At 41.5% G+C, this 24,807-nt stretch overlaps 29 non-coding genes across 29 annotated transcripts; all 29 read left to right on the top strand.

Annotated features, from left to right (window-relative positions):
* The first annotated feature begins 889 nt into the window (after nt 1-889).
* trnak-cuu (transfer RNA lysine (anticodon CUU)) lies at nt 890-963 on the top strand. The gene has a single exon. It is a non-coding gene; the product is annotated as a tRNA-Lys (tRNA).
* Nucleotides 964-1,554: 591 nt separating this feature from the next.
* Nucleotides 1,555-1,628, top strand: trnak-cuu (transfer RNA lysine (anticodon CUU)). Its single transcript has one exon. It is a non-coding gene; the product is annotated as a tRNA-Lys (tRNA).
* A 302-nt stretch (nt 1,629-1,930) lies between these two features.
* On the top strand, nt 1,931-2,004 carry trnak-cuu (transfer RNA lysine (anticodon CUU)). Its single transcript has one exon. It is a non-coding gene; the product is annotated as a tRNA-Lys (tRNA).
* Nucleotides 2,005-3,202: 1,198 nt separating this feature from the next.
* On the top strand, nt 3,203-3,276 carry trnak-cuu (transfer RNA lysine (anticodon CUU)). Its single transcript has one exon. It is a non-coding gene; the product is annotated as a tRNA-Lys (tRNA).
* A 300-nt stretch (nt 3,277-3,576) lies between these two features.
* On the top strand, nt 3,577-3,650 carry trnak-cuu (transfer RNA lysine (anticodon CUU)). Its single transcript has one exon. It is a non-coding gene; the product is annotated as a tRNA-Lys (tRNA).
* A 464-nt stretch (nt 3,651-4,114) lies between these two features.
* On the top strand, nt 4,115-4,188 carry trnak-cuu (transfer RNA lysine (anticodon CUU)). The gene has a single exon. It is a non-coding gene; the product is annotated as a tRNA-Lys (tRNA).
* A 302-nt stretch (nt 4,189-4,490) lies between these two features.
* On the top strand, nt 4,491-4,564 carry trnak-cuu (transfer RNA lysine (anticodon CUU)). Its single transcript has one exon. It is a non-coding gene; the product is annotated as a tRNA-Lys (tRNA).
* Nucleotides 4,565-5,320: 756 nt separating this feature from the next.
* trnak-uuu (transfer RNA lysine (anticodon UUU)) lies at nt 5,321-5,394 on the top strand. The gene has a single exon. It is a non-coding gene; the product is annotated as a tRNA-Lys (tRNA).
* A 591-nt stretch (nt 5,395-5,985) lies between these two features.
* trnak-cuu (transfer RNA lysine (anticodon CUU)) lies at nt 5,986-6,059 on the top strand. The gene has a single exon. It is a non-coding gene; the product is annotated as a tRNA-Lys (tRNA).
* Nucleotides 6,060-7,440: 1,381 nt separating this feature from the next.
* trnak-uuu (transfer RNA lysine (anticodon UUU)) lies at nt 7,441-7,514 on the top strand. The gene has a single exon. It is a non-coding gene; the product is annotated as a tRNA-Lys (tRNA).
* Nucleotides 7,515-8,928: 1,414 nt separating this feature from the next.
* Nucleotides 8,929-9,002, top strand: trnak-cuu (transfer RNA lysine (anticodon CUU)). The gene has a single exon. It is a non-coding gene; the product is annotated as a tRNA-Lys (tRNA).
* Nucleotides 9,003-9,593: 591 nt separating this feature from the next.
* Nucleotides 9,594-9,667, top strand: trnak-cuu (transfer RNA lysine (anticodon CUU)). The gene has a single exon. It is a non-coding gene; the product is annotated as a tRNA-Lys (tRNA).
* A 302-nt stretch (nt 9,668-9,969) lies between these two features.
* trnak-cuu (transfer RNA lysine (anticodon CUU)) lies at nt 9,970-10,043 on the top strand. Its single transcript has one exon. It is a non-coding gene; the product is annotated as a tRNA-Lys (tRNA).
* Nucleotides 10,044-11,711: 1,668 nt separating this feature from the next.
* On the top strand, nt 11,712-11,785 carry trnak-uuu (transfer RNA lysine (anticodon UUU)). The gene has a single exon. It is a non-coding gene; the product is annotated as a tRNA-Lys (tRNA).
* An 848-nt stretch (nt 11,786-12,633) lies between these two features.
* Nucleotides 12,634-12,707, top strand: trnak-cuu (transfer RNA lysine (anticodon CUU)). Its single transcript has one exon. It is a non-coding gene; the product is annotated as a tRNA-Lys (tRNA).
* Nucleotides 12,708-13,011: 304 nt separating this feature from the next.
* Nucleotides 13,012-13,085, top strand: trnak-uuu (transfer RNA lysine (anticodon UUU)). Its single transcript has one exon. It is a non-coding gene; the product is annotated as a tRNA-Lys (tRNA).
* An 848-nt stretch (nt 13,086-13,933) lies between these two features.
* Nucleotides 13,934-14,007, top strand: trnak-cuu (transfer RNA lysine (anticodon CUU)). Its single transcript has one exon. It is a non-coding gene; the product is annotated as a tRNA-Lys (tRNA).
* A 1,295-nt stretch (nt 14,008-15,302) lies between these two features.
* Nucleotides 15,303-15,376, top strand: trnak-uuu (transfer RNA lysine (anticodon UUU)). Its single transcript has one exon. It is a non-coding gene; the product is annotated as a tRNA-Lys (tRNA).
* An 848-nt stretch (nt 15,377-16,224) lies between these two features.
* Nucleotides 16,225-16,298, top strand: trnak-cuu (transfer RNA lysine (anticodon CUU)). The gene has a single exon. It is a non-coding gene; the product is annotated as a tRNA-Lys (tRNA).
* A 304-nt stretch (nt 16,299-16,602) lies between these two features.
* On the top strand, nt 16,603-16,676 carry trnak-uuu (transfer RNA lysine (anticodon UUU)). The gene has a single exon. It is a non-coding gene; the product is annotated as a tRNA-Lys (tRNA).
* An 848-nt stretch (nt 16,677-17,524) lies between these two features.
* On the top strand, nt 17,525-17,598 carry trnak-cuu (transfer RNA lysine (anticodon CUU)). Its single transcript has one exon. It is a non-coding gene; the product is annotated as a tRNA-Lys (tRNA).
* Nucleotides 17,599-18,065: 467 nt separating this feature from the next.
* Nucleotides 18,066-18,139, top strand: trnak-cuu (transfer RNA lysine (anticodon CUU)). Its single transcript has one exon. It is a non-coding gene; the product is annotated as a tRNA-Lys (tRNA).
* A 753-nt stretch (nt 18,140-18,892) lies between these two features.
* Nucleotides 18,893-18,966, top strand: trnak-cuu (transfer RNA lysine (anticodon CUU)). Its single transcript has one exon. It is a non-coding gene; the product is annotated as a tRNA-Lys (tRNA).
* Nucleotides 18,967-19,268: 302 nt separating this feature from the next.
* On the top strand, nt 19,269-19,342 carry trnak-cuu (transfer RNA lysine (anticodon CUU)). Its single transcript has one exon. It is a non-coding gene; the product is annotated as a tRNA-Lys (tRNA).
* A 1,127-nt stretch (nt 19,343-20,469) lies between these two features.
* trnak-cuu (transfer RNA lysine (anticodon CUU)) lies at nt 20,470-20,543 on the top strand. The gene has a single exon. It is a non-coding gene; the product is annotated as a tRNA-Lys (tRNA).
* Nucleotides 20,544-20,836: 293 nt separating this feature from the next.
* Nucleotides 20,837-20,910, top strand: trnak-cuu (transfer RNA lysine (anticodon CUU)). Its single transcript has one exon. It is a non-coding gene; the product is annotated as a tRNA-Lys (tRNA).
* A 667-nt stretch (nt 20,911-21,577) lies between these two features.
* On the top strand, nt 21,578-21,651 carry trnak-cuu (transfer RNA lysine (anticodon CUU)). Its single transcript has one exon. It is a non-coding gene; the product is annotated as a tRNA-Lys (tRNA).
* A 1,428-nt stretch (nt 21,652-23,079) lies between these two features.
* Nucleotides 23,080-23,153, top strand: trnak-cuu (transfer RNA lysine (anticodon CUU)). Its single transcript has one exon. It is a non-coding gene; the product is annotated as a tRNA-Lys (tRNA).
* A 676-nt stretch (nt 23,154-23,829) lies between these two features.
* On the top strand, nt 23,830-23,903 carry trnak-cuu (transfer RNA lysine (anticodon CUU)). Its single transcript has one exon. It is a non-coding gene; the product is annotated as a tRNA-Lys (tRNA).
* The last annotated feature ends 904 nt before the right edge of the window (nt 23,904-24,807 follow it).

The raw sequence follows: 24,807 nt of genomic DNA, 5'->3' as shown, positions 1-24,807 counted from the left end.
GAACATGTGACGAAAAGTTTAGGGTAAAACCTTCTCTATAATCTGATCATTTCCTCAGACGTAGGTTGTTTTAGCACTGAAGTGTTTTACTTCTCATGACACCTATTTCTTTCAATCTGAGGTATCTCGTGTGATGTGATGTATTGGTGGAAGAAGCCCGGCTAGCTCAGTTCTGTAGAGTATGAGACTCTTAATCTCAGGGTCGTGGGTTTGAGCCCCACGTAGGGCTATGGAACTTTTAAGATAAGGAATTGCGCACATGCATGCTCGTCCAATTCTTAGTTCTACTGAAGCTCAAATGGTTCCTTATCAAAGAAAACATCAGAGCATATACATTCAACATGTTTCATACAAACCAACCAAACATCTATGGCTGATCAGAAAATGTTGTTTTTGAATGAAGCCATCAATTTGTCTAGATTATATAGCAAAAATAGGAATTGAAAACTGCAAAAGATGGATCCGTAACCAATGCATAGCATGGATGTGCTTGATCTGCTTGCGAAAGAGTTAGGCAACATGGTTCTGGCTGGCTTAACTCACGGAACGTGATGAAAAGTTTAGGGTAAAACCTTCTCTGTAATCGGATAATTTCCTCAGACCTAGATTGTTTTAGCACTGAAGTGTTTTACTTCTCATGACCCCTATTTCTTTCAATCTGAGGTTTCTCGTGTGATGTGATTTTTTGGTGGAAGAAGCCCGGCTAGATTATATAGCAAAAATAGGATTGAAAACTACAAAAGATGGATCCGTAACCAATGCATAGCATGGATGTGCTTGATCTGCTTGCGAAAGAGTTAGGCAACATGGTTCATGGTTTTTACTTCTCATGACACCTATTTCTTTCAATCTGACGTTTCTCCTGTGATGTGATGTATTGGTGGCAGAAGCCCGGCTAGCTCAGTTCGGTAGAGCATGAGACTCTTAATCTCAGGGTCGTGGGTTCGAGCCCCACGTTGGGCTATGGAACTTTTAAGATTAGGAATTGCGCACAAGCATAATAGGGTTGAAAACTACAAAAGATGGATCCGTAACCAATGCATAGCATGGATGTGCTTGATCTGCTGGCAGAAGAGTTAGGCAACATGGTTCTGGCTGGCTTAACTCACGGAACATGTGACGAAAAGTTTAAGGTAAAACCTTCTCTGTAATCTGATCATTTCATCAGACCTAGATTGTTTGAGTACTGAAGTGTTTTACTTCTCATGACACCTATTTCTTTCAATCTGAGGTTTCTCGTGTGATGTGATTTTTTGGTGGAAGAAGCCCGGCTAGATTATATAGCAAAAATAGGATTGAAAACTACAAAAGATGGATCCGTAACCAATGCATAGCATGGATGTGCTTGATCTGCTTGCGAAAGAGTTAGGCAACATGGTTCTGGCTGGCTTAACTCACGGAACATGTGACGAAAAGTTTAGGGTAAAACCTTCTCTATAATCTGATCATTTCCTCAGACGTAGGTTGTTTTAGCACTGAAGTGTTTTACTTCTCATGACACCTATTTCTTTCAATCTGAGGTATCTCGTGTGATGTGATGTATTGGTGGAAGAAGCCCGGCTAGCTCAGTTCTGTAGAGCATGAGACTCTTAATCTCAGGGTCGTGGGTTCGAGCCCCACGTTGGGCTATGGAACTTTTAAGATTAGGAATTGCGCACAAGCATAATTGGATTGAAAACTACAAAAGATGGATCCGTAACCAATGCATAGCATGGATGTGCTTGATCTGCTGGCAAAAGAGTTAGGCAACATGGTTCTGGCTGGCTTAACTCACGGAACATGTGACGAAAAGTTTAGGGTAAAACCTTCTCTATAATCTGATCATTTCCTCAGACGTAGGTTGTTTTAGCACTGAAGTGTTTTACTTCTCATGACACCTTTTTCTTTCAATCTGAGGTTTCTCGTGTGATGTGATGTATTGGTGGCAGAAGCCCGGCTAGCTCAGTTCGGTAGAGCATGAGACTCTTAATCTCAGGGTCGTGGGTTCGAGCCCCACGTTGGGCTATGGAACTTTTAAGATAAAGAATTGAGCACAAGCATGCTCGTCCAATTCTTAGTTCTACTGAAGTTGGTTCCTTATCAAAGAAAACATCAGAGCATATACATTCAACATGTTTCATACAAACCAACCAAACATCTATGGCTGATCAGAAAATGTTGTTTTTGAATGAAGCCATCAATTTGTCTAGATTATATAGCAAAAATAGGATTGAAAACTACAAAAGATGGATCCGTAACCAATGCATAGCATGGATGTGCTTGATCTTCTGGCGAAAGAGTAAGGCAACATGGTTCTGGCTGGCTTAACTCACGGAACATGTGACGAAAAGTTTAAGGTAAAACCTTCTCTGTAATCTGATCATTTCATCAGACCTAGATTGTTTGAGTACTGAAGTGTTTTACTTCTCATGACACCTATTTCTTTCAATCTGAGGTATCTCGTGTGATGTGATGTATTTGTGGAAGAAGCCCGGCTAGCTCAGTTCTGTAGAGTATGAGACTCTTAATCTCAGGGTCGTGGGTTTGAGCCCCACGTAGGACTATGGAACTTTTAAGATAAGGAATTGCGCACATGCATGCTCGTCCAATTCTTAGTTCTACTGAAGCTCAAATGGTTCCTTATCAAAGAAAACATCAGAGCATATACATTCAACATGTTTCATACAAACCAACCAAACATCTATGGCTGATCAGAAAATGTTGTTTTTGAATGAAGCCATCAATTTGTCTAGATTATATAGCAAAAATAGGAATTGAAAACTGCAAAAGATGGATCCGTAACCAATGCATAGCATGGATGTGCTTGATCTGCTTGCGAAAGAGTTAGGCAACATGGTTCTGGCTGGCTTAACTCACGGAACGTGATGAAAAGTTTAGGGTAAAACCTTCTCTGTAATCGGATAATTTCCTCAGACCTAGATTGTTTTAGCACTGAAGTGTTTTACTTCTCATGACCCCTATTTCTTTCAATCTGAGGTTTCTCGTGTGATGTGATTTTTTGGTGGAAGAAGCCCGGCTAGATTATATAGCAAAAATAGGATTGAAAACTACAAAAGATGGATCCGTAACCAATGCATAGCATGGATGTGCTTGATCTGCTTGCGAAAGAGTTAGGCAACATGGTTCATGGTTTTTACTTCTCATGACACCTATTTCTTTCAATCTGACGTTTCTCCTGTGATGTGATGTATTGGTGGCAGAAGCCCGGCTAGCTCAGTTCGGTAGAGCATGAGACTCTTAATCTCAGGGTCGTGGGTTCGAGCCCCACGTTGGGCTATGGAACTTTTAAGATTAGGAATTGCGCACAAGCATAATAGGGTTGAAAACTACAAAAGATGGATCCGTAACCAATGCATAGCATGGATGTGCTTGATCTGCTGGCAGAAGAGTTAGGCAACATGGTTCTGGCTGGCTTAACTCACGGAACGTGATGAAAAGTTTAGGGTAAAACCTTCTCTGTAATCGGATAATTTCCTCAGACCTATGTTGTTTAAGTACTGAAGTGTTTTACTTCTCATGACCCCTTTTTCTTTCAATCTGAGGTTTCTCCTGTGATGTGATGTATTGGTGGCAGAAGCCCGGCTAGCTCAGTTCGGTAGAGCATGAGACTCTTAATCTCAGGGTCGTGGGTTCGAGCCCCACGTTGGGCTATGGAACTTTTAAGATAAAGAATTGAGCACAAGCATGCTCGTCCAATTCTTAGTTCTACTGAAGTTGGTTCCTTATCAAAGAAAACATCAGAGCATATACATTCAACATGTTTCATACAAACCAACCAAACATCTATGGCTGATCAGAAAATGTTGTTTTTGAATGAAGCCATCAATTTGTCTAGATTATATAGCAAAAATAGGATTGAAAACTACAAAAGATGGATCCGTAACCAATGCATAGCATGGATGTGCTTGATCTTCTGGCGAAAGAGTAAGGCAACATGGTTCTGGCTGGCTTAACTCACGGAACATGTGACGAAAAGTTTAAGGTAAAACCTTCTCTGTAATCTGATCATTTCATCAGACCTAGATTGTTTGAGTACTGAAGTGTTTTACTTCTCATGACACCTATTTCTTTCAATCTGAGGTTTCTCGTGTGATGTGATGTATTGGTGGAAGAAGCCCGGCTAGCTCAGTTCTGTAGAGCATGAGACTCTTAATCTCAGGGTCGTGGGTTCGAGCCCCACGTTGGGCTATGGAACTTTTAAGATTAGGAATTGCGCACAAGCATAATTGGATTGAAAACTACAAAAGATGGATCCGTAACCAATGCATAGCATGGATGTGCTTGATCTGCTGGCAAAAGAGTTAGGCAACATGGTTCTGGCTGGCTTAACTCACGGAACATGTGACGAAAAGTTTAGGGTAAAACCTTCTCTATAATCTGATCATTTCCTCAGACGTAGGTTGTTTTAGCACTGAAGTGTTTTACTTCTCATGACACCTTTTTCTTTCAATCTGAGGTTTCTCGTGTGATGTGATGTATTGGTGGCAGAAGCCCGGCTAGCTCAGTTCGGTAGAGCATGAGACTCTTAATCTCAGGGTCGTGGGTTCGAGCCCCACGTTGGGCTATTGAACTTTTAAGATAAGGAATTGAGCACAAGCATGCTCGTCCAATTCTTAGTTCTACTGAAGCTCAAATGGTTCCTTATCAAAGAAAACATCAGAGCATATACATTCCACATGTTTCATACAAACCAACCAAACATCTATGGCTGATCAGAAAATGTTGTTTTTGAATGAAGCCATCAATTTGTCTAGATTATATAGCAAAAATAGGTTTGAAAACTACAAAAGATGGATCCGTAACGAATGCATAGCATGGATGTGCTTGATCTTCTGGCGAAAGAGTAAGGCAACATGTTTCTGGCTGGCTTAACTCACGGAACATGTGACGAAAAGTTTAGGGTAAAACCTTCTCTGTAATCTGATCATTTCCTCAGACCTAGGTTGTTTTAGCACTGAAGTGTTTTACTTCTCATGACACCTATTTCTTTCAATCTGAGGTTTCTCGTGTGATGTGATTTTTTGGTGGAAGAAGCCCGGCTAGATTATATAGCAAAAATAGGATTGAAAACTACAAAAGATGGATCCGTAACCAATGCATAGCATTGATGTGCTTGATCTGCTGGCAGAAGAGTTAGGCAACATGGTTCTGGCTGGCTTAACTCACGGAACGTGATGAAAAGTTTAGGGTAAAACCTTCTCTGTAATCGGATAATTTCCTCAGACCTATGTTGTTTAAGTACTGAAGTGTTTTACTTCTCATGACCCCTTTTTCTTTCAATCTGAGGTTTCTCCTGTGATGTGATGTATTGGTGGCAGAAGCCCGGCTAGCTCAGTTCGGTAGAGCATGAGACTTTTAATCTCAGGGTCGTGGGTTCGAGCCCCACGTTGGGCTATGGAACTTTTAAGATTAGGAATTGCGCACAAGCATAATAGGATTGAAAACTACAAAAGATGGATCCGTAACCAATGCATAGCATGGATGTGCTTGATCTGCTGGCAAAAGTGTTAGGCAACATGGTTCTGGCTGGCTTAACTCACGGAACATGTGACAAAAAGTTTAGGGTAAAACCTTCTCTGTAATCTGATCATTTCCTCAGACCTAGGTTGTTTTAGCACTGAAGTGTTTTACTTCTCATGACACCTATTTCTTTCAATCTGAGGTTTCTCGTGTGATGTGATTTTTTGGTGGAAGAAGCCCGGCTAGATTATATAGCAAAAATAGGATTGAAAACTCCAAAAGATGGATCCGTAACCAATGCATAGCATGGATGTGCTTGATCTGCTTGCGAAAGAGTTAGGCAACATGGTTCTGGCTGGCTTAACTCAGGGAATATGTGACGAAAAGTTTAGGGTCAAACCTTCTCTGTAATCGGATCATTTCCTCAGACCTAGGTTGTTTTAGCACTGAAGTGTTTTACTTCTCATGACACCTATTTCTTTCAATCTGAGGTGTTTTTTGTGATGTGATGTATTGGTGGAAGAAGCCCGGCTAGCTCAGTTCGGTAGAGCATGAGACTCTTAATCTCAGGGTCGTGGGTTCGAGCCCCACGTTGGGTTATGGAACTTTTAAGATAAGGAATTGAGCACAAGCATGCTCGTCCAATTCTTAGTTCTACTGAAGTTGGTTCCTTATCAAAGAAAACATCAGAGCATATACATTCAACATGTTTCATACATACCAACCAAACATCTATGGCTGATCAGAAAATGTTGTTTTTGAATGAAGCCATCAATTTGTCTAGATTATATAGCAAAAATAGGATTGAAAACTACAAAAGATGGATCCGTAACCAATGCATAGCATGGATGTGCTTGATCTTCTGGCGAAAGAGTAAGGCAACATGGTTCTGGCTGGCTTAACTCACGGAACATGTGACGAAAAGTTTAAGGTAAAACCTTCTCTGTAATCTGATCATTTCATCAGACCTAGATTGTTTGAGTACTGAAGTGTTTTACTTCTCATGACACCTATTTCTTTCAATCTGAGGTATCTCGTGTGATGTGATGTATTGGTGGAAGAAGCCCGGCTAGCTCAGTTCTGTAAAGCATGAGACTCTTAATCTCAGGGTCGTGGGTTTGAGCCCCACGTAGGGCTATGGAACTTTTAAGATAAGGAATTGCGCACATGCATGCTCGTCCAATTCTTAGTTCTACTGAAGCTCAAATGGTTCCTTATCAAAGAAAACATCAGAGCATATACATTCAACATGTTTCATACAAACCAACCAAACATCTATGGCTGATCAGAAAATGTTGTTTTTGAATGAAGCCATCAATTTGTCTAGATTATATAGCAAAAATAGGATTGAAAACTACAAAAGATGGATCCGTAACCAATGCATAGCATGGATGTGCTTGATCTGCTGGCAAAAGAGTTAGGCAACATGGTTCTGGCTGGCTTAACTCACGGAACGTGATGAAAATTTTAGGGTAAAACGTTCTCTGTAATCTGATCATTTCCTCAGACCTAGATTGTTTTAGCACTGAAGTGTTTTACTTCTCATGACCCCTTTTTCTTTCAATCTGAGGTTTCTCCTGTGATGTGATGTATTGGTGGCAGAAGCCCGGCTAGCTCAGTTCGGTAGAGTTCAAGACTCTTAATCTCAGGGTCGTGGGTTCGAGCCCCACGTTGGGCCATATGGAACTTTTAAGATAAGGAATTGCGCACAAGCATAACAGGATTGAAAACTACAAAAGATGGATCCGTAACCAATGCATAGCATGGATGTGCTTGATCTGCTGGCAGAAGAGTTAGGCAACATGGTTCTGGCTGGCTTAACTCACGGAACGTGATGAAAAGTTTAGGGTAAAACCTTCTCTGTAATTGGATAATTTCCTCAGACCTATGTTGTTTAAGTACTGAAGTGTTTTACTTCTCATGACACCTTTTTCTTTCAATCTGAGGTTTCTCGTGTGATGTGATGTATTGGTGGCAGAAGCCCGGCTAGCTCAGTTCGGTAGAGCATGAGACTTTTAATCTCAGGGTCGTGGGTTCGAGCCCCACGTTGGGCTATGGAACTTTTAAGATTAGGAATTGCGCACAAGCATAATAGGATTGAAAACTACAAAAGATGGATCCGTAACCAATGCATAGCATGGATGTGCGTGATCTGCTGGCAAAAGTGTTAGGCAACATGGTTCTGGCTGGCTTAACTCACGGAACATGTGACAAAAAGTTTAGGGTAAAACCTTCTCTGTAATCGGATCATTTCCTCAGACCTAGATTGTTTTAGCACTGAAGTGTTTTACTTCTCATGACACCTATTTCTTTCAATCTGAGGTATCTCGTGTGATGTGATGTATTGGTGGAAGAAGCCCGGCTAGCTCAGTTCTGTAGAGCATGAGACTCTTAATCTCAGGGTCGTGGGTTCGAGCCCCACGTTGGGCCATATGGAACTTTTAAGATAAGGAATTGCGCACAAGCATAACAGGATTGAAAACTACAAAAGATGGATCCGTAACCAATGCATAGCATGGATGTGCTTGATCTGCTGGCAAAAGAGTTAGGCAACATGGTTCTGGCTGGCTTAACTCACGGAACATGTGACGAAAAGTTTAGGGTAAAACCTTCTCTATAATCTGATCATTTCCTCAGACGTAGGTTGTTTTAGCACTGAAGTGTTTTACTTCTCATGACACCTATTTCTTTCAATCTGAGGTATCTCGTGTGATGTGATGTATTGGTGGAAGAAGCCCGGCTAGCTCAGTTCTGTAGAGTATGAGACTCTTAATCTCAGGGTCGTGGGTTTGAGCCCCACGTAGGGCTATGGAACTTTTAAGATAAGGAATTGCGCACATGCATGCTCGTCCAATTCTTAGTTCTACTGAAGCTCAAATGGTTCCTTATCAAAGAAAACATCAGAGCATATACATTCAACATGTTTCATACAAACCAACCAAACATCTATGGCTGATCAGAAAATGTTGTTTTTGAATGAAGCCATCAATTTGTCTAGATTATATAGCAAAAATAGGAATTGAAAACTGCAAAAGATGGATCCGTAACCAATGCATAGCATGGATGTGCTTGATCTGCTTGCGAAAGAGTTAGGCAACATGGTTCTGGCTGGCTTAACTCACGGAACGTGATGAAAAGTTTAGGGTAAAACCTTCTCTGTAATCGGATAATTTCCTCAGACCTAGATTGTTTTAGCACTGAAGTGTTTTACTTCTCATGACCCCTATTTCTTTCAATCTGAGGTTTCTCGTGTGATGTGATTTTTTGGTGGAAGAAGCCCGGCTAGATTATATAGCAAAAATAGGATTGAAAACTACAAAAGATGGATCCGTAACCAATGCATAGCATGGATGTGCTTGATCTGCTTGCGAAAGAGTTAGGCAACATGGTTCATGGTTTTTACTTCTCATGACACCTATTTCTTTCAATCTGACGTTTCTCCTGTGATGTGATGTATTGGTGGCAGAAGCCCGGCTAGCTCAGTTCGGTAGAGCATGAGACTCTTAATCTCAGGGTCGTGGGTTCGAGCCCCACGTTGGGCTATGGAACTTTTAAGATTAGGAATTGCGCACAAGCATAATAGGGTTGAAAACTACAAAAGATGGATCCGTAACCAATGCATAGCATGGATGTGCTTGATCTGCTGGCAGAAGAGTTAGGCAACATGGTTCTGGCTGGCTTAACTCACGGAACATGTGACGAAAAGTTTAAGGTAAAACCTTCTCTGTAATCTGATCATTTCATCAGACCTAGATTGTTTGAGTACTGAAGTGTTTTACTTCTCATGACACCTATTTCTTTCAATCTGAGGTTTCTCGTGTGATGTGATTTTTTGGTGGAAGAAGCCCGGCTAGATTATATAGCAAAAATAGGATTGAAAACTACAAAAGATGGATCCGTAACCAATGCATAGCATGGATGTGCTTGATCTGCTTGCGAAAGAGTTAGGCAACATGGTTCTGGCTGGCTTAACTCACGGAACATGTGACGAAAAGTTTAGGGTAAAACCTTCTCTATAATCTGATCATTTCCTCAGACGTAGGTTGTTTTAGCACTGAAGTGTTTTACTTCTCATGACACCTATTTCTTTCAATCTGAGGTATCTCGTGTGATGTGATGTATTGGTGGAAGAAGCCCGGCTAGCTCAGTTCTGTAGAGCATGAGACTCTTAATCTCAGGGTCGTGGGTTCGAGCCCCACGTTGGGCTATGGAACTTTTAAGATTAGGAATTGCGCACAAGCATAATTGGATTGAAAACTACAAAAGATGGATCCGTAACCAATGCATAGCATGGATGTGCTTGATCTGCTGGCAAAAGAGTTAGGCAACATGGTTCTGGCTGGCTTAACTCACGGAACATGTGACGAAAAGTTTAGGGTAAAACCTTCTCTATAATCTGATCATTTCCTCAGACGTAGGTTGTTTTAGCACTGAAGTGTTTTACTTCTCATGACACCTTTTTCTTTCAATCTGAGGTTTCTCGTGTGATGTGATGTATTGGTGGCAGAAGCCCGGCTAGCTCAGTTCGGTAGAGCATGAGACTCTTAATCTCAGGGTCGTGGGTTCGAGCCCCACGTTGGGCTATGGAACTTTTAAGATAAAGAATTGAGCACAAGCATGCTCGTCCAATTCTTAGTTCTACTGAAGTTGGTTCCTTATCAAAGAAAACATCAGAGCATATACATTCAACATGTTTCATACAAACCAACCAAACATCTATGGCTGATCAGAAAATGTTGTTTTTGAATGAAGCCATCAATTTGTCTAGATTATATAGCAAAAATAGGATTGAAAACTACAAAAGATGGATCCGTAACCAATGCATAGCATGGATGTGCTTGATCTTCTGGCGAAAGAGTAAGGCAACATGGTTCTGGCTGGCTTAACTCACGGAACATGTGACGAAAAGTTTAAGGTAAAACCTTCTCTGTAATCTGATCATTTCATCAGACCTAGATTGTTTGAGTACTGAAGTGTTTTACTTCTCATGACACCTATTTCTTTCAATCTGAGGTTTCTCGTGTGATGTGATTTTTTGGTGGAAGAAGCCCGGCTAGATTATATAGCAAAAATAGGATTGAAAACTACAAAAGATGGATCCGTAACCAATGCATAGCATGGATGTGCTTGATCTGCTTGCGAAAGAGTTAGGCAACATGGTTCTGGCTGGCTTAACTCACGGAACATGTGACGAAAAGTTTAGGGTAAAACCTTCTCTATAATCTGATCATTTCCTCAGACGTAGGTTGTTTTAGCACTGAAGTGTTTTACTTCTCATGACACCTATTTCTTTCAATCTGAGGTATCTCGTGTGATGTGATGTATTGGTGGAAGAAGCCCGGCTAGCTCAGTTCTGTAGAGCATGAGACTCTTAATGTCAGGGTCGTGGGTTCGAGCCCCACGTTGGGCTATTGAACTTTTAAGATTAGGAATTGCGCACAAGCATAATAGGATTGAAAACTACAAAAGATGGATCCGTAACCAATGCAAAGCATGGATGTGCTTGATCTGCTGGCAGAAGAGTTAGGCAACATGGTTCTGGCTGGCTTAACTCACGGAACGTGATGAAATGTTTAGGGCAAAACCTTCTCTGTAATCGGATCATTTCCTCAGACCTAGGTTGTTTAAGTACTGAAGTGTTTTACTTCTCATGACACCTATTTCTTTCAATCTGACGTTTCTCCTGTGATGTGATGTATTGGTGGCAGAAGCCCGGCTAGCTCAGTTCGGAAGAGTTCAAGACTCTTAATCTCAGGGTTGTGGGTTCGAGCCCCACGTTGGGCTATGGAATTTGTAAGATAAGGAATTGAGCACAAGCATGCTCGTCCAATTCTTAGTTCTACTGAAGCTCAAATGGTTCCTTATCAAAGAAAACATCAGAGCATATACATTCCACATGTTTCATACAATCCAACCAAACATCTATGGCTGATCAGAAAATGTTGTTTTTGAATGAAGCCATCAATTTGTCTAGATTATATAGCAAAAATAGGTTTGAAAACTACAAAAGATGGATCCGTAACCAATGCATAGCATGGATGTGCTTGATCTGCTGGCAAAAGAGTTAGGCAACATGGTTCTGGCTGGCTTAACTCACGGAACAGGATGAAAAGTTTAGGGTAAAACCTTCTCTGTAATCGGATAATTTCCTCAGACCTAGGTTGTTTAAGTACTGAAGTGTTTTACTTCTCATGACACCTTTTTCTTTCAATCTGAGGTTTCTCGTGTGATGTGATGTATTGGTGGCAGAAGCCCGGCTAGCTCAGTTCGGTAGAGCATGAGACTTTTAATCTCAGGGTCGTGGGTTCGAGCCCCACGTTGGGCTATGGAACTTTTAAGATAAGGAATTGCGCACATGCATGCTCGTCCAATTCTTAGTTCTACTGAAGCTCAAATGGTTCCTTACCAAAGAAAACATCAGAGCATATACATTCAACATGTTTCATACAAACCAACCAAACATCTCTGGCTCATCAGAAAATGTTGTTTTTGAATGAAGCCATCAATTTGTCTAGATTATATAGCAAAAATAGGATTGAAAACTACAAAAGATGGATCCGTAACCAATGCATAGCATGGATGTGCTTGATCTTCTGGCGAAAGAGTAAGGCAACATGGTTCTGGCTAGCTTAACTCACGGAATATGTGGCGAAAAAGTTTAGGGTAAAACGTTCTCTGTAATCTGATCATTTCCTCAGACCTAGATTGTTTTAGCACTGAAGTGTTTTACGTCTCATGACACCTATTTCTTTCAATCTGAGGTTTCTCCTGTGATGTGATGTATTGGTGGCAGAAGCCCGGCTAGCTCAGTTCGGTAGAGTTCAAGACTCTTAATCTCAGGGTCGTGGGTTTGAGCCCCACGTTGGGCTATGGAACTTTTAAGATTAGGAATTGCGCACAAGCATAATAGGATTGAAAACTACAAAAGATGGATCCGTAACCAATGCATAGCATGGATGTGCTTGATCTGCTGGCAAAAGAGTTAGGCAACATGGTTCTGGCTGGCTTAACTCACGGAACATGTGACGAAAAGTTTAGGGTAAAACCTTCTCTGTAATCTGATCATTTCCTCAGACCTAGGTTGTTTTAGCACTGAAGTGTTTTACTTCTCATGACACCTATTTTTCTTTCAATCTGAGGTTTCTCGTGTGATGTGATGTATTGGTGGAAGAAGCCCGGCTAGCTCAGTTCGGTAGAGCATGAGACTCTTAATCTCAGGGTCGTGGGTTCGAGCCCCACGTTGGGCTATGGAACTTTTAAGATTAGGAATTGCGCACAAGCATAATAGGATTGAAAACTACAAAAGATGGATCCGTAACCAATGCATAGCATGGATGTGCTTGATCTGCTGGCAAAAGAGTTAGGCAACATGGTTCTGGCTGGCTTAACTCACGGAACATGTGACGAAAAGTTTAGGGTAAAACCTTCTCTGTAATCTGATCATTTCCTCAGACCTAGGTTGTTTTAGCACTGAAGTGTTTTACTTCTCATGACACCTATTTTTCTTTCAATCTGAGGTTTCTCGTGTGATGTGATGTATTGGTGGCAGAAGCCCGGCTAGCTCAGTTCGGTAGAGCATGAGACTTTTAATCTCAGGGTCGTGGGTTCGAGCCCCACGTTGGGCTATGGAACTTTTAAGATAAGGAATTGCGCACATGCATGCTCGTCCAATTCTTAGTTCTACTGAAGCTCAAATGGTTCCTTACCAAAGAAAACATCAGAGCATATACATTCAACATGTTTCATACAAACCAACCAAACATCTCTGGCTCATCAGAAAATGTTGTTTTTGAATGAAGCCATCAATTTGTCTAGATTATAAAGCAAAAATAGGATTGAAAACTACAAAAGATGGATCCGTAACCAATGCATAGCATGGATGTGCTTGATCTTCTGGCGAAAGAGTAAGGCAACATGGTTCTGGCTAGCTTAACTCACGGAATATGTGGCGAAAAAGTTTAGGGTAAAACGTTCTCTGTAATCTGATCATTTCCTCAGACCTAGATTGTTTTAGCACTGAAGTGTTTTACGTCTCATGACACCTATTTCTTTCAATCTGAGGTTTCTCCTGTGATGTGATGTATTGGTGGCAGAAGCCCGGCTAGCTCAGTTCGGTAGAGTTCAAGACTCTTAATCTCAGGGTCGTGGGTTTGAGCCCCACGTTGGGCTATGGAACTTTTAAGATTAGGAATTGCGCACAAGCATAATAGGATTGAAAACTACAAAAGATGGATCCGTAACCAATGCATAGCATGGATGTGCTTGATCTGCTGGCAAAAGAGTTAGGCAACATGGTTCTGGCTGGCTTAACTCACGGAACATGTGACGAAAAGTTTAGGGTAAAACCTTCTCTGTAATCTGATCATTTCCTCAGACCTAGGTTGTTTTAGCACTGAAGTGTTTTACTTCTCATGACACCTATTTTTCTTTCAATCTGAGGTTTCTCGTGTGATGTGATGTATTGGTGGAAGAAGCCCGGCTAGCTCAGTTCGGTAGAGCATGAGACTCTTAATCTCAGGGTCGTGGGTTCGAGCCCCACGTTGGGCTATGGAATTTATAAGATAAGGAATTGAGCACAAGCATGCTCGTCCAATTCTTAGTTCTACTGAAGCTCAAATGGTTCCTTATCAAAGAAAACATCAGAGCATATACATTCAACATGTTTCATACAAACCAACCAAACATCTATGGCTGATCAGAAAATGTTGTTTTTGAATGAAGCCATCAATTTGTCTAGATTATATAGCAAAAATAGGATTGAAAACTACAAAAGATGGATCCGTAACCAATGCATAGCATGGATGTGCTTGATCTTCTGGCGAAAGAGTAAGGCAACATGGTTCTGGCTGGCTTAACTCACGGAACAGGATGAAAAGTTTAGGGTAAAACCTTCTCTGTAATCGGATAATTTCCTCAGACCTAGGTTGTTTAAGTACTGAAGTGTTTTACTTCTCATGACACCTATTTCTTTCAATCTGAGGTATCTCGTGTGATGTGATGTATTGGTGGAAGAAGCCCGGCTAGCTCAGTTCTGTAGAGTATGAGACTCTTAATCTCAGGGTCGTGGGTTTGAGCCCCACGTAGGGCTATGGAACTTTTAAGATAAGGAATTGCGCACATGCATGCTCGTCCAATTCTTAGTTCTACTGAAGCTCAAATGGTTCCTTATCAAAGAAAACATCAGAGCATATACATTCCACATGTTTCATACAATCCAACCAAACATCTATGGCTGATCAGAAAATCTTGTTTTTGAATGAAGCCATCAATTTGTCTAGATTATATAGCAAAAATAGGTTTGAAAACTACAAAAGATGGATCCGTAACCAATGCATAGCATGGATGTGCTTGATCTGCTGGCAAAAGAGTTAGGCAACATGGTTCTGGCTGGCTTAACTCACGGAACAGGATGAAAAGTTTAGGGTAAAACCTTCTCTGTAATCGGATAATTTCCCCAGACCTAGGTTGTTTAAGTACTGAAGTGTTTTACTTCTCATGACACCTTTTTCTTTCAATCTGAGGTTTCTCGTGTGATGTGATTTTTTGGTGGAAGAAGCCCGGCTAGATTATATAGCAAAAATAGGATTGAAAACTACAAAAGATGGATCCGTAACCAATGCATAGCATGGATGTGCTTGATCTGCTGGCAAAAGAGTTAGGCAACATGGTTCTGGCTGGCTTAACTCACGGAACAGGATGAAAAGTTTAGGGTAAAACGTTCTCTGTAATCTCATCATTTCCTCAGACCTAGATTGTTTTAGCACTGAAGTGTTTTACTTCTCATGACCCTTTTTTCTTTCAATCTGACGTTTCTCCTGTGATGTGATGTATTGGTGGCAGAAGCCCGGCTAGCTCAGTTCGGTAGAGCATGAGACTTTTAATCTCAGGGTCGTGGGTTCGAGCCCCACGTTGGGCTATGGAACTTTTAAGATAAGGAATTGCGCACATGCATGCTCGTCCAATTCTTAGTTCTACTGAAGCTCAAATGGTTCCTTACCAAAGAAAACATCAGAGCATATACATTCAACATGTTTCATACAAACCAACCAAACATCTCTGGCTCATCAGAAAATGTTGTTTTTGAATGAAGCCATCAATTTGTCTAGATTATATAGCAAAAATAGGATTGAAAACTACAAAAGATGGATCCGTAACCAATGCATAGCATGGATGTGCTTGATCTTCTGGCGAAAGAGTAAGGCAACATGGTTCTGGCTAGCTTAACTCACGGAATATGTGGCGAAAAAGTTTAGGGTAAAACGTTCTCTGTAATCTGATCATTTCCTCAGACCTAGATTGTTTTAGCACTGAAGTGTTTTACGTCTCATGACACCTATTTCTTTCAATCTGAGGTTTCTCCTGTGATGTGATGTATTGGTGGCAGAAGCCCGGCTAGCTCAGTTCGGTAGAGTTCAAGACTCTTAATCTCAGGGTCGTGGGTTTGAGCCCCACGTTGGGCTATGGAACTTTTAAGATTAGGAATTGCGCACAAGCATAATAGGATTGAAAACTACAAAAGATGGATCCGTAACCAATGCATAGCATGGATGTGCTTGATCTGCTGGCAAAAGAGTTAGGCAACATGGTTCTGGCTGGCTTAACTCACGGAACATGTGACGAAAAGTTTAGGGTAAAACCTTCTCTGTAATCTGATCATTTCCTCAGACCTAGGTTGTTTTAGCACTGAAGTGTTTTACTTCTCATGACACCTATTTTTCTTTCAATCTGAGGTTTCTCGTGTGATGTGATGTATTGGTGGAAGAAGCCCGGCTAGCTCAGTTCGGTAGAGCATGAGACTCTTAATCTCAGGGTCGTGGGTTCGAGCCCCACGTTGGGCTATGGAACTTTTAAGATTAGGAATTGCGCACAAGCATAATAGGATTGAAAACTACAAAAGATGGATCCGTAACCAATGCATAGCATGGATGTGCTTGATCTGCTGGCAAAAGAGTTAGGCAACATGGTTCTGGCTGGCTTAACTCACGGAACATGTGACGAAAAGTTTAGGGTAAAACCTTCTCTGTAATCTGATCATTTCCTCAGACCTAGGTTGTTTTAGCACTGAAGTGTTTTACTTCTCATGACACCTATTTTTCTTTCAATCTGAGGTTTCTCGTGTGATGTGATGTATTGGTGGCAGAAGCCCGGCTAGCTCAGTTCGGTAGAGCATGAGACTTTTAATCTCAGGGTCGTGGGTTCGAGCCCCACGTTGGGCTATGGAACTTTTAAGATAAGGAATTGCGCACATGCATGCTCGTCCAATTCTTAGTTCTACTGAAGCTCAAATGGTTCCTTACCAAAGAAAACATCAGAGCATATACATTCAACATGTTTCATACAAACCAACCAAACATCTCTGGCTCATCAGAAAATGTTGTTTTTGAATGAAGCCATCAATTTGTCTAGATTATATAGCAAAAATAGGATTGAAAACTACAAAAGATGGATCCGTAACCAATGCATAGCATGGATGTGCTTGATCTTCTGGCGAAAGAGTAAGGCAACATGGTTCTGGCTAGCTTAACTCACGGAATATGTGGCGAAAAAGTTTAGGGTAAAACGTTCTCTGTAATCTGATCATTTCCTCAGACCTAGATTGTTTTAGCACTGAAGTGTTTTACGTCTCATGACACCTATTTCTTTCAATCTGAGGTTTCTCCTGTGATGTGATGTATTGGTGGCAGAAGCCCGGCTAGCTCAGTTCGGTAGAGTTCAAGACTCTTAATCTCAGGGTCGTGGGTTTGAGCCCCACGTTGGGCTATGGAACTTTTAAGATTAGGAATTGCGCACAAGCATAATAGGATTGAAAACTACAAAAGATGGATCCGTAACCAATGCATAGCATGGATGTGCTTGATCTGCTGGCAAAAGAGTTAGGCAACATGGTTCTGGCTGGCTTAACTCACGGAACATGTGACGAAAAGTTTAGGGTAAAACCTTCTCTGTAATCTGATCATTTCCTCAGACCTAGGTTGTTTTAGCACTGAAGTGTTTTACTTCTCATGACACCTATTTTTCTTTCAATCTGAGGTTTCTCGTGTGATGTGATGTATTGGTGGAAGAAGCCCGGCTAGCTCAGTTCGGTAGAGCATGAGACTCTTAATCTCAGGGTTGTGGGTTCGAGCCCCACGTTGGGCTATGGAATTTATAAGATAAGGAATTGAGCACAAGCATGCTCGTCCAATTCTTAGTTCTACTGAAGCTCAAATGGTTCCTTATCAAAGAAAACATCAGAGCATATACATTCAACATGTTTCATACAAACCAACCAAACATCTATGGCTGATCAGAAAATGTTGTTTTTGAATGAAGCCATCAATTTGTCTAGATTATATAGCAAAAATAGGATTGAAAACTACAAAAGATGGATCCGTAACCAATGCATAGCATGGATGTGCTTGATCTTCTGGCGAAAGAGTAAGGCAACATGGTTCTGGCTGGCTTAACTCACGGAACAGGATGAAAAGTTTAGGGTAAAACCTTCTCTGTAATCGGATAATTTCCTCAGACCTAGGTTGTTTAAGTACTGAAGTGTTTTACTTCTCATGACACCTATTTCTTTCAATCTGAGGTTTCTCCTGTGATGTGATGTATTGGTGGAAGAAGCCCGGCTAGCTCAGTTCGGTAGAGCATGAGACTCTTAATCTCAGGGTTGTGGGTTCGAGCCCCACGTTGGGCTATGGAATTTATAAGATAAGGAATTGAGCACAAGCATGCTCGTCCAATTCTTAGTTCTACTGAAGTTGGTTCCTTATCAAAGAAAACATCAGAGCATATACATTCAACATGTTTCATACAAACCAACCAAACATCTATGGCTGATCAGAAAATGTTGTTTTTGAATGAAGCCATCAATTTGTCTAGATTATATAGCAAAAATAGGATTGAAAACTACAAAAGATGGATCCGTAACCAATGCATAGCATGGATGTGCTTGATCTTCTGGCGAAAGAGTAAGGCAACATGGTTCTGGCTGGCTTAACTCACGGAACATGTGACGAAAAGTTTAAGGTAAAACCTTCTCTGTAATCTGATCATTTCATCAGACCTAGATTGTTTGAGTACTGAAGTGTTTTACTTCTCATGACACCTATTTCTTTCAATCTGAGGTTTCTCGTGTGATGTGATTTTTTGGTGGAAGAAGCCCGGCTAGATTATATAGCAAAAATAGGATTGAAAACTACAAAAGATGGATCCGTAACCAATGCATAGCATGGATGTGCTTGATCTGCTTGCGAAAGAGTTAGGCAACATGGTTCTGGCTGGCTTATCTCACGGAACATGTGACGAAAAGTTTAGGGTAAAACCTTCTCTATAATCTGATCATTTCCTCAGACGTAGGTTGTTTTAGCACTGAAGTGTTTTACTTCTCATGACACCTATTTCTTTCAATCTGAGGTATCTCGTGTGATGTGATGTATTGGTGGAAGAAGCCCGGCTAGCTCAGTTCTGTAGAGCATGAGACTCTTAATCTCAGGGTCGTGGGTTCGAGCCCCACGTTGGGCTATGGAACTTTTAAGATTAGGAATTGCGCACAAGCATAATTGGATTGAAAACTACAAAAGATGGATCCGTAACCAATGCATAGCATGGATGTGCTTGATCTGCTGGCAAAAGAGTTAGGCAACATGGTTCTGGCTGGCTTAACTCACGGAACATGTGACGAAAAGTTTAGGGTAAAACCTTCTCTATAATCTGATCATTTCCTCAGACGTAGGTTGTTTTAGCACTGAAGTGTTTTACTTCTCATGACACCTTTTTCTTTCAATCTGAGGTTTGTCGTGTGATGTGATGTATTGGTGGCAGAAGCCCGGCTAGCTCAGTTCGGTAGAGCATGAGACTCTTAATCTCAGGGTCGTGGGTTCGAGCCCCACGTTGGGCTATGGAACTTTTAATATAAAGAATTGAGCACAAGCATGCTCGTCCAATTCTTAGTTCTACTGAAGTTGGTTCCTTATCAAAGAAAACATCAGAGCATATACATTCAACATTTTTCATACAAAACAACCAAACATCGATGGCTGATCAGAAAATGTTGTTTTTGAATGAAGACATCAATTTGTCTAGATTATATAGCAAAAATAGGATTGAAAACTACAAAAGATGGATCCGTAACCAATGCATAGCATGGATGTGCTTGATCTTCTGGCGAAAGAGTAAGGCAACATGGTTCTGGCTGGCTTAACTCACGGAACATGTGACGAAAAGTTTAAGGTAAAACCTTCTCTGTAATCTGATCATTTCATCAGACCTAGATTGTTTGAGTACTGAAGTGTTTTACTTCTCATGACACCTATTTCTTTCAATCTGAGGTTTCTCGTGTGATGTGATTTTTTGGTGGAAGAAGCCCGGCTAGATTATATAGCAAAAATAGGATTGAAAACTACAAAAGATGGATCCGTAACCAATGCATAGCATGGATGTGCTTGATCTGCTGGCAGAAGAGTTAGGCAACATGGTTCTGGCTGGCTTAACTAACGGAACGTGATGAAAAGTTTAGGGTAAAACGTTCTCTGTAATCTGATCATTTCCTCAGACCTAGATTGTTTTAGCACTGAAGTGTTTTACTTCTCATGACCCTTTTTTCTTTCAATCTGACGTTTCTCCTGTGATGTGATGTATTGGTGGCAGAAGCCCGGCTAGCTCAGTTCGGTAGAGTTCAAGACTCTTAATCTCAGGGTCGTGGGTTCGAGCCCCACGTTGGGCTATGGAACTTTTAAGATTAGGAATTGCGCACAAGCATAATAGGATTGAAAACTACAAAAGATGGATCCGTAACCAATGCATAGCATGGATGTGCTTGATCTGCTGGCAAAAGAGTTAGGCAACATGGTTCTGGCTGGCTTAACTCACGGAACATGTGACGAAAAGTTTAGGGTAAAACCTTCTCTATAATCTGATCATTTCCTCAGACGTAGGTTGTTTTAGCACTGAAGTGTTTTACTTCTCATGACACCTTTCTCTGTCAATCTGACGTTTCTCCTGTGATGTGATGTATTGGTGGCAGAAGCCCGGCTAGCTCAGTTCGGTAGAGCATGAGACTCTTAATCGCAGGGTCGTGGGTTCGAGCCCCACGTTGGGCTATGGAACTTTTAAGATTAGGAATTGCGCACAAGCATAATAGGATTAAAAACTACAAAAGATGGATCCGTAACCAATGGATGTGCTTGATCTGCTGGCAAAAGAGTTAGGCAACATGGTTCTGGCTGGCTTAACTCACGGAACATGTGACGAAAAGTTTAGGGTAAAACCTTCTCTGTAATCGGTTCATTTCCTCAGACCTAGGTTGTTTTAGCACTGAAGTGTTTTACTTCTCATGACACCTATTTCTTTCAATCTGAGGTGTTTCGTGTGATGTGATGTATTGGTGGAAGAAGCCCGGCTAGCTCAGTTCTGTAGAGCATGAGACTCTTAATCTCAGGGTCGTGGGTTCGAGCCCCACGTTGGGCTATGGAACTTTTAAGATTAGGAATTGCGCACAAGCATAATAGGATTGAAAACTACAAAAGATGGATCCGTAACCAATGGATGTGCTTGATCTGCTTGCGAAAGAGTTAGGCAACATGGTTCTGGCTGGCTTAACTAACGGAACGTGATGAAAAGTTAAGGGTAAAACGTTCTCTGTAATCTCATCATTTCCTCAGACCTAGATTGTTTTAGCACTGAAGTGTTTTACTTCTCATGACCCTTTTTTCTTTCAATCTGACGTTTCTCCTGTGATGTGATGTATTTGTGGCAGAAGCCCGGCTAGCTCAGTTCGGTAGAGTTCAAGACTCTTAATCTCAGGGTCGTGGGTTCGAGCCCCACGTTGGGCTATGGAACTTTTAAGATTAGGAATTGCGCACAAGCATAATAGGATTGAAAACTACAAAAGATGGATCCGTAACCAATGCATAGCATGGATGTGCTTGATCTGCTGGCAAAAGAGTTAGGCAACATGGTTCTGGCTGGCTTAACTCACGGAACATGTGACGAAAAGTTTAGGGTAAAACCTTCTCTGTAATCGGATCATTTCCTCAGACCTAGGTTGTTTAAGTACTGAAGTGTTTTACTTCTCATGACACCTATTTCTTTCAATCTGACGTTTCTCCTGTGATGTGATGTATTGGTGGCATAAGCCCGGCTAGCTCAGTTCGGTAGAGCATGAGACTCTTAATCTCAGGGTCGTGGGTTCGAGCCCCACGTTGGGCTATGGAACTTTTAAGATTAGGAATTGCGCACAAGCATAATAGGATTGAAAACTACAACAGATGGATCCGTAACCAATGCATAGCATGGATGTGCTTGATCTGCTGGCAAAAGAGTTAGGCAACATGGTTCTGGCTGGCTTAACTCACGGAACATGTGACGAAAAGTTTAGGGTAAAACCTTCTCTATAATCTGATCATTTCCTCAGACGTAGGTTGTTTAAGTACTGAAGTGTTTTACTTCTCATGACACCTATTTCTTTCAATCTGAGGTGTTTCGTGTGATGTGATGTATTGGTGGAAGAAGCCCGGCTAGCTCAGTTCTGCAGAGCATGAGACTCTTAATCTCAGGGTCGTGGGTTCGAGCCCCACGTTGGGCTATGGAACTTTTAAGATTAGGAATTGCGCACAAGCATAATAGGATTGAAAACTACAAAAGATGGATCCGTAACCAATGCATAGCATGGATGTGCTTGATCTTCTGGCGAAAGAGTAAGGCAACATGGTTCTGGCTGGCTTAACTCACGGAACATGTAGCAAAAAGTTTAGGGTAAAACCTTCTCTGTAATCGGATCATTTCCTCAGACCTAGGTTGTTTAAGTACTGAAGTGTTTTACTTCTCATGACACCTATTTCTTTCAATCTGAGGTGTTTCGTGTGATGTGATGTATTGGTGGAAGAAGCCCGGCTAGCTCAGTTCTGCAGAGCATGAGACTCTTAATCTCAGGGTCGTGGGTTCGAGCCCCACGTTGGGCTATGGAACTTTTAAGATTAGGAATTGCGCACAAGCATAATAGGATTGAAAACTACAAAAGATGGATCCGTAACCAATGCATAGCATGGATGTGCTTGATCTGCTGGCAAAAGAGTTAGGCAACATGGTTCTGGCTGGCTTAACTAACGGAACGTGATGAAAAGTTTAGGGTAAAACGTTCTCTGTAATCTGATCATTTCCTCAGACCTAGATTGTTTTAGCACTGAAGTGTTTTACTTCTCATGACCCTTTTTTCTTTCAATCTGACGTTTCTCCTGTGATGTGATGTATTGGTGGCAGAAGCCCGGCTAGCTCAGTTCGGTAGAGTTCAAGACTCTTAATCTCAGGGTTGTGGGTTCGAGCCCCACGTTGGGCTATGGAACTTTTAAGATTAGGAATTGCGCACAAGCATAATAGGATTGAAAACTACAAAAGATGGATCCGTAACCAATGCATAGCATGGATGTGCTTGATCTGCTGGCAAAAGAGTTAGGCAACATGGTTCTGGCTGGCTTAACTCACGGAACATGCGACGAAAAGTTTAGGGTAAAACCTTCTCTATAATCTGATCATTTCCTCAGACGTAGGTTGTTTTAGCACTGAAGTGTTTTACTTCTCATGACACCTTTTTCTTTAAATCTGAGGTTTCTCCTGTGATGTGATGTATTGGTGGCAGAAGCCCGGCTAGCTCAGTTCGGTAGAGCATGAGACTCTTAATCTCAGGGTCGTGGGTTCGAGCCCCACGTTGGGCTATGGATCTTTTAAGATTAGGAATTGCGCACAAGCATAATAGGATTGAAAACTACAAAAGATGGATCCGTAACCAATGCATAGCATGGATGTGCTTGATCTGCTGGCAAAAGAGTTAGGCAACATGGTTCTGGCTGGCTTAACTCACGGAACGTGATGAAAAGTTTAGGGTAAAACCTTCTCTGTAATCGGATAATTTCCTCAGACCTAGGTTGTTTAAGTACTGAAGTGTTTTACTTCTCATGACACCTTTCTCTGTCAATCTGACGTTTCTCCTGTGATGTGATGTATTGGTGGCAGAAGCCCGGCTAGCGCAGTTCGGTAGAGCATGAGACTCTTAATCTCAGGGTCGTGGGTTCGAGCCCCACGTTGGGCTATGGAACTTTTAAGATTAGGAATTGCGCACAAGCATAATAGGATTGAAAACTACAACAGATGGATCCGTAACCAATGCATAGCATGGATGTGCTTGATCTGCTGGCAAAAGAGTTAGGCAACATGGTTCTGGCTGGCTTAACTCACGGAACATGTGACGAAAAGTTTAGGGTAAAACCTTCTCTATAATCTGATCATTTCCTCAGACGTAGGTTGTTTAAGTACTGAAGTGTTTTACTTCTCATGACACCTATTTCTTTCAATCTGAGGTGTTTCGTGTGATGTGATGTATTGGTGGAAGAAGCCCGGCTAGCTCAGTTCTGCAGAGCATGAGACTCTTAATCTCAGGGTCGTGGGTTCGAGCCCCACGTTGGGCTATGGAACTTTTAAGATTAGGAATTGCGCACAAGCATAATAGGATTGAAAACTACAAAAGATGGATCCGTAACCAATGCATAGCATGGATGTGCTTGATCTTCTGGCGAAAGAGTAAGGCAACATGGTTCTGGCTGGCTTAACTCACGGAACATGTAGCAAAAAGTTTAGGGTAAAACCTTCTCTGTAATCGGATCATTTCCTCAGACCTAGGTTGTTTAAGTACTGAAGTGTTTTACTTCTCATGACACCTATTTCTTTCAATCTGAGGTGTTTCGTGTGATGTGATGTATTGGTGGAAGAAGCCCGGCTAGCTCAATTCTGCAGAGCATGAGACTCTTAATCTCAGGGTCGTGGGTTCGAGCCCCACGTTGGGCTATGGAACTTTTAAGATTAGGAATTGCGCACAAGCATAATAGGATTGAAAACTACAAAAGATGGATCCGTAACCAATGCATAGCATGGATGTGCTTGATCTGCTGGCAAAAGAGTTAGGCAACATGGTTCTGGCTGGCTTAACTAACGGAACGTGATGAAAAGTTTAGGGTAAAACGTTCTCTGTAATCTGATCATTTCCTCAGACCTAGATTGTTTTAGCACTGAAGTGTTTTACTTCTCATGACCCTTTTTTCTTTCAATCTGACGTTTCTCCTGTGATGTGATGTATTGGTGGCAGAAGCCCGGCTAGCTCAGTTCGGTAGAGTTCAAGACTCTTAATCTCAGGGTTGTGGGTTCGAGCCCCACGTTGGGCTATGGAACTTTTAAGATTAGGAATTGCGCACAAGCATAATAGGATTGAAAACTACAAAAGATGGATCCGTAACCAATGCATAGCATGGATGTGCTTGATCTGCTGGCAAAAGAGTTAGGCAACATGGTTCTGGCTGGCTTAACTCACGGAACATG

This window comes from Limanda limanda, chromosome 21, assembly GCF_963576545.1.
Source record: "Limanda limanda chromosome 21, fLimLim1.1, whole genome shotgun sequence".
In the NCBI taxonomy this organism is placed as follows: Eukaryota; Metazoa; Chordata; class Actinopteri; order Pleuronectiformes; family Pleuronectidae; genus Limanda; species Limanda limanda.
Note: the sequence above shows the minus strand (reverse complement) of the source record. Positions and strands in the feature narration are given on the sequence as shown.